The sequence below is a fragment of the Pristiophorus japonicus genome, chromosome 25 (assembly GCF_044704955.1).
Source record: "Pristiophorus japonicus isolate sPriJap1 chromosome 25, sPriJap1.hap1, whole genome shotgun sequence".
Classification (NCBI taxonomy): domain Eukaryota; kingdom Metazoa; phylum Chordata; class Chondrichthyes; family Pristiophoridae; genus Pristiophorus; species Pristiophorus japonicus.
This window is the reverse complement of record NC_092001.1, coordinates 30,471,884-30,482,349: the sequence shown is the minus strand read 5'-3', so window position 1 is coordinate 30,482,349 and position 10,466 is coordinate 30,471,884.

Genomic DNA, 10,466 nt, shown 5'->3' with positions numbered 1-10,466 from the left:
GCTGCGAAACACCAAAGGACAGAAAACGTTAGTTGGGGTTGTGTGCAGACCAGCAAACAATAGTAAGGAGGTTGGGGATGGCATCAACCAGGAAATTAGGGATGTGTGCAATAAGGGTACAGCAGTTATCATGGGTGAATTAAACCTAGATATTGATTGGGCTTACCAAACTTGTAGCAATACTGTGGATGAGAATTTCCTGGACTGCATCCGGGATTGTTTTCTTGTCCAATATGTCGAGGAGCCAACTGGAGAGCAGGCCATCCTAGACTGGGTCTTGTGTAACGAGAGAGGATTAATTAGAAATCCAGTCGTGCGTGGCCCCTTGGGGAAAAGTGACCATAATATGGTAGAATTTTACATTAAGCTGGAGAGCGACACAGTTAACTCAGAGACTAGGGTCCTGAACTTCAAGGAAACTTCGATGGTATGCGACATGATTTGACTAGGATAAACTGGCGAATGATACTTAAAGATTTGCCGGTGGAGAGGCAATGACAGATATTTAAAGATCACATTGATGAATTACAACTATTGTACATCCCTGTCTGGCATAAAAATAAAACAGGAAAGGTAGCTCAACCGTGGCTAACAAGGGAAATTAGAGACAGTGTTAAATCCAAGGAAGAGGCATATAAATTGGCCAGAAAAAGCAGCAAACCTGAGGACTGGGAGAAATTTAGAATTTAGCAGTGGAGGACTAAGATTCAAATTAGGAGGGGGAAAATAGAATATGAGAGTAAGCTTGCAGGGAACATAAAAAACTGACTGCAAAAGCTTCTATAGATATGTGAAGAGAAAAAGATTAGTGAAATCTAATGAATGCCCCTTGCAGTCAGAATCAGGTGAATTCTTAATGGGGAACATGGAAATGGCAGACCAATTGTACAAATACTTTGGTTCTGTCTTCACTAAGGAAGAAACAATTAACCTCCCGAAAATACAAGATGACCGAGGGTCTAACGTGAAGGAGGAATTAAGGGAAATCCTTATTAGTCAGGAAATGGTTGCAGGGAAACTGATGGGACGAAAGGCCGATAAATCCCCAGAGCCTGATAGTCTGCATCCCAGAGTAGTTAAAGAAGTAGCCCGAGAAATAGAAGATGCATTGCTGGTCATTTTCCGGAATTCCATGGACCCTGGATCAGTACCTATAGATTGGAGGGTAGCTAATGTATCCCCACTTTTTAAAAAAGGAGGGAGAGAGAAAACAGGGAATTATAGACCGGTTAGCCTGACATTGGTGGTGGGGAAAATGCTGGAATCAATTATTAAAGATGTAATAGCAGAGCATTGGAAAGTAGTGACAGGATCGTTTCAAGTCAGCATGAATTTATGAAAGGGAAATCGTGCTTGAGAAATCTTCTCGAGTTTTTTGAGGATGTAACTGGTAGAGTGGATAAGGGAGAACCAGTGGATGTGGTGTATTTGCAATTTCAAAATGCTTTTGACAAGGTCCCACACAAGAGATTAGTGTGCAAAATTAAAGCACATAGTATTGGATAATGTATTGATGTAATGGGAGAACTGGTTGACAGACAGGAAGCAAAGAGTGGGAATAAACGGGTCCTTTTTAGAATGGCAGGCAGTGACTAGTGGAGTGCCGCAGGGCTCAGTGCTGGGATCCCAGCTATTTGCAATATACATCAATGATTTCGATGAAGGAATTGAGTGTAATATCTCCAGGTTTGCAGATGACACTAAGCTGGATGGCGGTGTGAACTGTGAGGAAGATGCTAAGAGGCTGCAGGGTGACTTGGACAGGTTCGGTGAATGGGCAGTTGCATGGCAGATGCAGTATATTATGGATAAATGTGAGGCTATCCACTTTGGTGGCAAAAACTGGAAGGCAGATTATTATTTGAATGGTGACAGATTAGTAAAATGGGAGGTGCAGAGAGACCTGGATGTCATGGTAGATCAAGTCACTGAAGGTAGGCATGCAGATACGGCAGGCTGCAAAGAAAGCAAATGGCATGCTCACCTTCATAGTGAGAGGATTTGAGTACAGGAGCAGGGAGGTCTTAATGCAATTGTACAGGGCCTTGCTGAGACCACACCTTGAGTATTGTGTGCAGTTTTGGTCTCTTAATCTGAGCAAGGACATGCTTGCTATTGAGGGAGTGCAGCGAAGGTTCACCAGACTGATTCCCGGGATGACAGGACTGACATATGAAGAAATAATGGATTGGCTAGGCTGATACTCACTGGAATTTAGAAGAATGAGAGGGGATCTCATAGATACATGTAAAATTAAGATGGGACTGGACAGGTTAGATGCAGGAAGAATGTTCCCATAGTTGGGGAATTACAGAACCTGAGGTCACAATCTAAGGATAAGGGATAAGCCATAACGGACAGATATGAGGAAAAACCTTTTCACCAAGAGAGTGGAAACCTGTGCAGTTCTCTACCACAGAAAGTTGTGGAGTTCTGTTTGTTGGATATATTCAAGAGGGAGTTAGATCTGGTATTTATGGTAAGGGGATCATGGGGTATGGAGAGAAAGCGGGAGTCGGGTACTGAAGTTGCATGATCAGCCATGATCATATTGAATGGCAGTGCAGGCTCAAAGGGCCAAATGGCCTGCTCCTGCAACTATTTTCTCTTTTTGTATGTATCTTTCCATTCCTGGTGTGTGAGTGAGTGTTCTGTGCTCTATCTGTCCATCTCTGTTATGTGAATGTGAGCTCTACTCCATACTCGGCATTCTCCAGTATATTAGTATTGTTTTACTATGTACCCCCATTTCCTGATAGTTAGAAAATAAAACAAACACTATGTCAATTTGTGATATGGAGGGGAGTGTTTATGCTTAATCTGTCGGACTCTGGTAAATGAGTCTGAGTTTCACTCTTTATCTATCTATCTCTGCTATGTGAGTGTGGGCCTTTCTCTGTATCTCTCCATTTCTGTTATGGGAGTCTGGGTTTTATTCTGCATCTGTCATGTTCTAATATGTGATTGTGGGCCTTACTCTAAACCTGTCTGTTTCTGCTGAATTGTGAGTGGGCTTTCCTTTGTACCTGTCAGTTTCTGGAATGAAAGAGAGATCTTTAACCCTGTACCTGTCAATTCCTGGTTCGTGAGTATGGGCATGTCACTGTATCTGTCAATTTATGTTGAGAATATGCATTGTAATATGTCAGCCTCTGATGTGTGAGTGTGGTTTTTATACTGTATCTCTCAGTCTCTGATATGTGAGTATGGGTATTATACTGTATCTCTCAGTCTTTGATATGCAAGTGTGTGTATTTTTCTGCAACTGTCGGGTTTTGGTGTATGTTGAGGTTTAATCTGTCCATCTCCGTTTCTGCTATGGTAGTCTGTACCTATTTGTTCCTGTTACTTGATTGTGTGTTTTAGACTGTACTTGTCAGTGCCTGCTATGTGAGTGTGGAATTTACTCTGTATTTGCCAGTCTCTGGTATGTGAACGTGAGCATCAATTTTACTTTTTACCTGTATTTCTCTGATATGTGAGTGAAGATTCTGCCTTCTTCGTGTAGTTTTTCTGATGTGTGTGTGTGGGTTTTACTCTGCCCTTATCAGTCTCTGCGATTCAAGTAACAATTTTACTTACAGCCTTTCAGTTTTCCGATATGTGCTCATGGGATTTAAACTTTACCTGTCAATCTCTGGTATGCAAGTGGGGATTTTATTCTCTTACTGTCACTTTCATATATGTGGGTGTGTGTTGTATACTGTATCTGTCAGTCTGTGGTACGGGAATGTGGTTTTTATTCTACACCTGTCAACTTCTGGTATGTTCGGGGGGGTTAAATACTGAATCTGTCAGATTCTGAAACAGGAATATGGCTTTTGCTCTGTACCCATCAAATTCTGATATGCGAGTGTGGTTTATACTAGCTATTTGACATTTTTTTCTGATAGATGATTGTCTTTTATTCTCTACCTGCCAGTTTCTGGTAAGTGAGTGTGGGTGTTTAATGTATCTGTCAGTGTGATCTGTTTCAATGGTGAAATAGCATGTGATTATACTGCTCCATGTGGCTGTAAGATTCACAATGTAACTCTGCCCCTTCGGATCACTGTGGGACTGACAGCTTCTGCTGCGTGTGACAATAGGATTGAGGCCAGTTCTGTGTCTCTGCGCTCTGTGAGTTATAATCTACTTAATGTGTGTGAGAAGGAGCTGCCTGCACTGTTCCTTGTGTTCCGGGTGGAGGAAAGATCACATTTGTTCAGGCTGGTTGAAGAATTATGCTCTGAGAATAATATTACGAGAACATTATTAGTTCTAAGATATGGATGCGAGGAGAATATGATGTATATGAGGGAGTGACAATGTAGCTCTCGATCATCAGCAATATGGTTCTGTAGAACTAAGCTCACCGAAACAATATAACCCGTCTTTAAAATATCTTCTCCCAATCCTCTCCTGGTGCCTGCAATAGATGCACTTTGTGAAACTCCCCACATCCTCACTGTCAGGCTGTGTTTCCATTGCTCACTGCCCGAGAACAACAGTCACGTTGAGATTGGAACTGAATCAGGAACATTCACGACTGATTTGGGGAAAGAAAGCAGCAATGATTGGAAAGAGCGAGGTGGTTTACTTTCTCTGTTACCATACACTGTCCACACACAGCCCGAGAATGGCCTCTCACATCCCACACTCACACCATGTTCCGGAACGAGTTCCTTCTCCACTCTGCCTCTTACAGACAGCCTCCGAGGGAACTAAACCAGGAACGTTCACTACTGGTTTGGAGAGAGAAAGCAGCAGATTGTAAATAGCAGATTCTGCCCATTCTGTCTCCCTTACCCAGGACACACGCTGTCCATGCACAGCCCTAGAATGGCACTTCCCTTCCTTGACTCACACTACACACTGAAACTGGTTCTTGCTCCACTCTATCTGTAACACACAACCCCCGACTCCCCCTGAACTTCCCCCCCAGACTCAATGCCGATCTCTGAGCCCATCTGCGGACATGCTCCCAAAGCGCTGCACTGCTCTAAGGAGGCTGCTGCTCACTGCCTTACCCGGGGGCCATGCCTGGCTGTTTTAGAAACATGGAAACATAGAAAATAGGTGAAGGAGTAAGCCATTCGGCCCTTCGAGCCTGCACCGCCATTCAATAAGATCATGGCTGATCATTCATTCAGTACCCCTTTCCTGCTTTCTCTCCATACCCCTTGATCCCTTTCGCCGTAAGGGCCATATCTAACTCCCTCTTGAATATATCCAATGAACTGGCATCAACAAATCTCTGTGGCAGGGAATTTCACAGGTTAACATATCTCTGAGTGAAGAAGTTTCTCCTCATCTCAGTCCTAAATTACCTGCCCCTTATCCTAAGACTCTGTCCCCTGGTTCTAGACTTCCCCAACATCAGGAACATTCTTCCTGCATCTAGCCTGTCTAGTCCAGTCAGAATCATATATGTTTCTATGAGATTCCCTCTCATCCTTCGAAACTCCAGTGATTATAGGCCCAGTTGATCCAGTCTCTCCTCATATGACAGCCCAGCCATCCCTGGAATCAGCCTGGTTAACCTTCACTGCACTCCCTCAATAGCCAGAACGTCCTTCCTCAGATTAGGAGACCAAAAGAGAACACAATATTCCAGGTGGGGCCTTACCAAGACCCTGTGCAACCATCTTCTTCCGCTCACTGAGTGAATGGCGATTACAGGCTGGGCTGGGGGAGGGGAGGGCACATGCGCTCTTCTGCTCACTGGAAATTAACACAGGAGGTGGGACTGAACCGCGCATGTGCAGCTCTCTGCAATAATTCAGCCTTTAAAAATCAAAGTGCAATTTTCCCAATTTACTTTTATCAGAATCTGAGCAAAGGAACTGGGCCTGGGGGGAAAGGACAGATAATGATTTAAGCTGGGAGCCTTGTCGCTTGGAGATGCTCAATTTGGGATCATTCTGTGCAGATTGTTGCTCTCCATGAGCCCGTCTTCACAAAGCAATCCTACCGAAATATCAGAGGGATGAGGGAGTGGGAGTGTTTCCTGGGACCGTGCAGGAGTTAGTATCTGACAGAAACAGTCCAAGATCAGTTTATTAGAGTAATACACTCGGTACATGAGAGTAATACCGAAGTGGATAATCAAGGTGCTTACATGAGGGAGGAACGTAATACAATCACTATTCATAATGAAGTAGTAACCAGTAAAATAATGGGTCTAAAAGCAGACAAGTCACCTTGACCTGATGGCTTACATCCTAGGGTCTTCAGAGAGGTGGCTGCAGAGATAGTGGACACATTGGTTGTAATTTCCCAAAATTCCCTGGTTTCGGGGCGGTCCCACCAGATTGGAAAACCACAAATGTAACGGCTCTATTTAAAAAAGGAGGAAGACAAAAAGCAGGAAACTATAGAGCAGTTAGACTAACATCTGTTATTGGGAATGTGCTGCAGACCATTATTAAGGAAGCAGTAGCGGGACATTTAGCAAAGCAGGATTAAATCAAGTAGAGTCAGTATGGCTTTATGAAAGGGAAATCATGTTTGACAAGTTTGCTGGAGTTCTTTGAGGATGCAATGAGTAGGATGGATAAGGCAGAACCAGTGGATGTGGTGTATTTGGATTTCCAGAAGGCATTTGATAAGGTGCCACATAAGAGGTTACTGCACAGATAAAAGCTCATAGGATTGGGGGCAGTATATTAGCATAGATAGAGGATTGTTTAGCCAACAGAAAAAAGAGAGTCGGGATAAATGGGTGTTTTTACGGTTGGCAAATGGTGACTAGTGGGTTGCCGCAGGATCGATGCTGGTTCCTCAACTGTTTCCAATCTATATTAATGACTTGGAATAAGGGACCGAGTGAAATGTAACCAAGTTTGAGAAAGGTACAAAGGTGGATGAGAAAGCAAATTGAGGACACAAACAATCTGCAAAGTGATATAGACAGGCTAAATTAGTGGGCAAAAATTTGTCAGATGCAGTATAATGTGGGAAAATGTGAGGTTATCCACTTCGGCAGAAATAATAGTAAAGCAAATTATAATTTAAATGGAGAAAAATTGCAAAGTGCTACAGGACAGCGGGACAGTGCATAAAACACAAGTATGCAGGTGCAGCAAGTAATCAGGAAGGCAAATGGAATGTTGGCCTTTATTGCAAGGGGGATAGAGTATAAAATCAGAGAAGTCCTGCTACAACTGTACAGGGTATTGGTGAGACCACACCAAGAGTACTGTGTGCAGTTTTGTTCTGCGTATTTAAGGAAGGATATACTTGCATTGGAGGCTGTTCAGAGGTTGATTCCGGCGATGAGAGGGTTGTCTGATGAGGATCGGTTGAGTAGGTTGGGCCGATACAAATTGGAGTTCAAAAGAATGAGATGTAATTTTATTGAAACATATGATAATGAGGGGACTCGACAAGGTGGATCCAGAGAGGATATTTCCACACATCGAGTAAACTAAAACTAGCATCATCTCAGAATAACCGGTCACCCAGTTAAAACTGAAATGTGGAATTTCATTCGCTCAGAGGATAAATCTATGAAATTCTCTGCCCCAGAGAGCTGTGGAAGCTGGGTCATTGAATATAGTTAAGCCAGAGATAGACAGATTATTTAAGCGATAACGGATGAAAGGGTTATGGGGACCGGGCAGGGAAGTGGAGGTGAGTCCATGATCAGATCAGTCATGATCTTATTGAAAGGCAGAGCAGTATCCAAGGGCCAAATGATCCACTCCTGCTCGTATTTCTTAAGTTCTTATGAGATAATAACCCTGGAAATGTACATGGGGATTGTAACCCAGGAACTGTACATGGGGATTGTCACCCTGGGAGTGAACAGCTCTGGCGCTTTCCTGTTACAATCGTCCAGGACGTAACCAGAAGCTCAGCACTGAGCAGCGCCGTTCGGAGATGGTGAAAAATCCGAGGTTTGAAGAGCGAGATTAACTAACTTGTTACTTTACCAAGATGGCCACGCATGCGCTTTGCTGCTCACTGAACAACGATGACGGAGAACTGACCTGCCTTCCTATACAAAGATGGCCGCCGTTGCCGTGGGCCTGAGACCGGGAGAAAGCCTAGAGGCTGCAGTCGCCGATTTTCCGGTTATTATTCCGGGCTTCCGGCGGGCTCCAGTTGGTTATGAAGCATCCCCGGCTTCCCGCTGGTCCATTACTCCACTCCGCCCCGCGTAAATTGAGCTCTTTTGCGGAGTAGTGCTGACCAGGTCCGCTCCGCCATTACACGCACTGTGCATGCGCCAAACACAGCCAGGTCCTGTGCATGCGCACTGGGCCCCTGTCGTCTTGTTCGGCACGTCCTCCGTCGCGGGGAATGCTGGGTAAATACCATGGGCCACTTTAGTGAATGGGACAGGATTTACTGGGCTTCCATTGGGCACTGAACCATGTTCATTCTGGTACTTGGACTTTGTTTCTGCTGCTCTTCATAACCCTATACCTGAGCTGGAGATTAATGTTCTGTCTCAATATTGAATAAATCAGCTTGTTTCAAACACCGTGTGTCGAATATTTGATTTCTCCATAATGAGAGGAGACTAATTAATGTTCCCTTCACTTCCATTTTGGGTCTTTTCTTACTCTAGATTGTTTCACTTCTCACCCAGTTTATCTTTTACCACATCAAATCCTAAACTTGTTTCGGTTGAGTATACGGCTTGTGGGAGTCATACACTGAACCGGCTGTATCAATTTACACTCATTTGAAATACTTTTAATCCAATGCTTGAAAGAACTATCTTGCGTATGACTGGAAATCTGTTATTTTCCGCATTGTTTAACGATTTTTGAAAGAGCTTAATAGATCTCCACAAATACTGCTTGTGATCAACCTTGAAATGTTCTGATCCTTGTAAATGTCTTTGCTAATTTTGATGAGTTAGTTGATTACAATTACTTGTTACAAACATATCTTGCAGTATTTTTTGCATCAAAATAATTGTTTAAACACTTCCTTTATCAGGTCTTTCGCTTCCCCACTCATCTCTGTTTCCTCTTGTGGGGGGAATCTAGAACTAGGTGGCACAGTCTGAGCATTAGGGGTCACCCATTTAAAACGGAAATGAGGAGGAATTTCTTCTCTCAGATGGTCGTGAATCTTTGAAATTCTCTGCCGCAGAGAGCAATGGATGTTGGGTAATTGAATATATTTATGTTGCAGATAGACTGCTTTTTGAAGGATAGGGGAGTCAAGGGTTATGGGGAGAAGACAGGGAAGTAGAATTGAGGCCAAGATCATATCAGCCATGATCTTATTGAATGGTGGAGTGTGCTCAAGGGGCGAAATGGCCTACTTCTGTAGCTATTTCTTCTGTTCTTAGCCTTGGTGCGGTGCTGTGTTTAGATGTAGGTTTAGGGGTTAGGGGTGTGGTTTGTGGTAAATTGTTAGGATTGGGATTAGTGATTGGAATAGTCAGTAGGATATTCGGCTTCGGATATAGTGATTAACTTAGAAAGCACTATTGGCAATATAAGTGTAACTGGACGTGCATTTTTCCATTTCATGTTTTTAACCTCAAGGAGATGAGTCACAAAACAGCCTCACAATGTGTTCATTCAAGGAACCTTCTTTCCTGCGCAAGCCTCATTTCCTCCCTTCTTTCACATCTCTACATTTCTCACAGAAAATATATTAGTGACATTAGATTTGGGGATTTTTATACAATAATAGAAGAATACAATTGTTGTGCTGGTTACATCTAATCATAAGCCTGCCTGCAAAGGGCTTCTGACAATAATCTGTCACCAGGCCCCACCAGTCACCGTCTGATTCCACCATCATATCTTCATTCATTACCCACCTTTCACCCTAACTAGAGCTGGTTTCACCTGCATGGCCATTCCCTATACTGAGTCTCTCTAATTCCCGAACAGAGCAAAAACAACTGCATGAACTGGTTAGTCCGAATGGTCCATGTCTGTGTCGCATATCCTATGTAATGCTGTAGTCTCAGTGTAATTGGTCCCTGGATTTGATGTATCAGTGTAAGTGGTCCCTGGATTTGTTGTCACGGTATTAGTAATCCCTCAATTTGATGTCACGTTTTAACTCATCCTAGATTTGATGTCTTATTGTTACTGGTCCCTCAGTGTAAGGATTCCCTGGATTGATGCATCAGAGTAAGCCGTCCTTGGATTTGATGGCTCAATGTAAGTAGTCCCAGAATTTGGAGTCATAATGTATGTGGTCCCTGGATTTGGTGTCACAATGAAGGCGGTTCCTGGATTTGGTGTCAACAGCACGTCGTCACTGGGACTGAGAGAAATCCCACAGCCCAGCATCGCATTCAGCACACTCCCACTCAAATCGATTCCCACTGCCTGCATTAATTCAACAGAAACAGTTCCGTGCCTGCAAGGAACTGCAGCCCCACGTCTAACTTCAGTGAAACACACCAGACAAATCCTTTTAAAAGAAAGACACACCCCATCATAGTTCAACAGAGGCAAGTAATGGGCAGCAAATCCCACACACTTATAACCTTCTTCACCCAT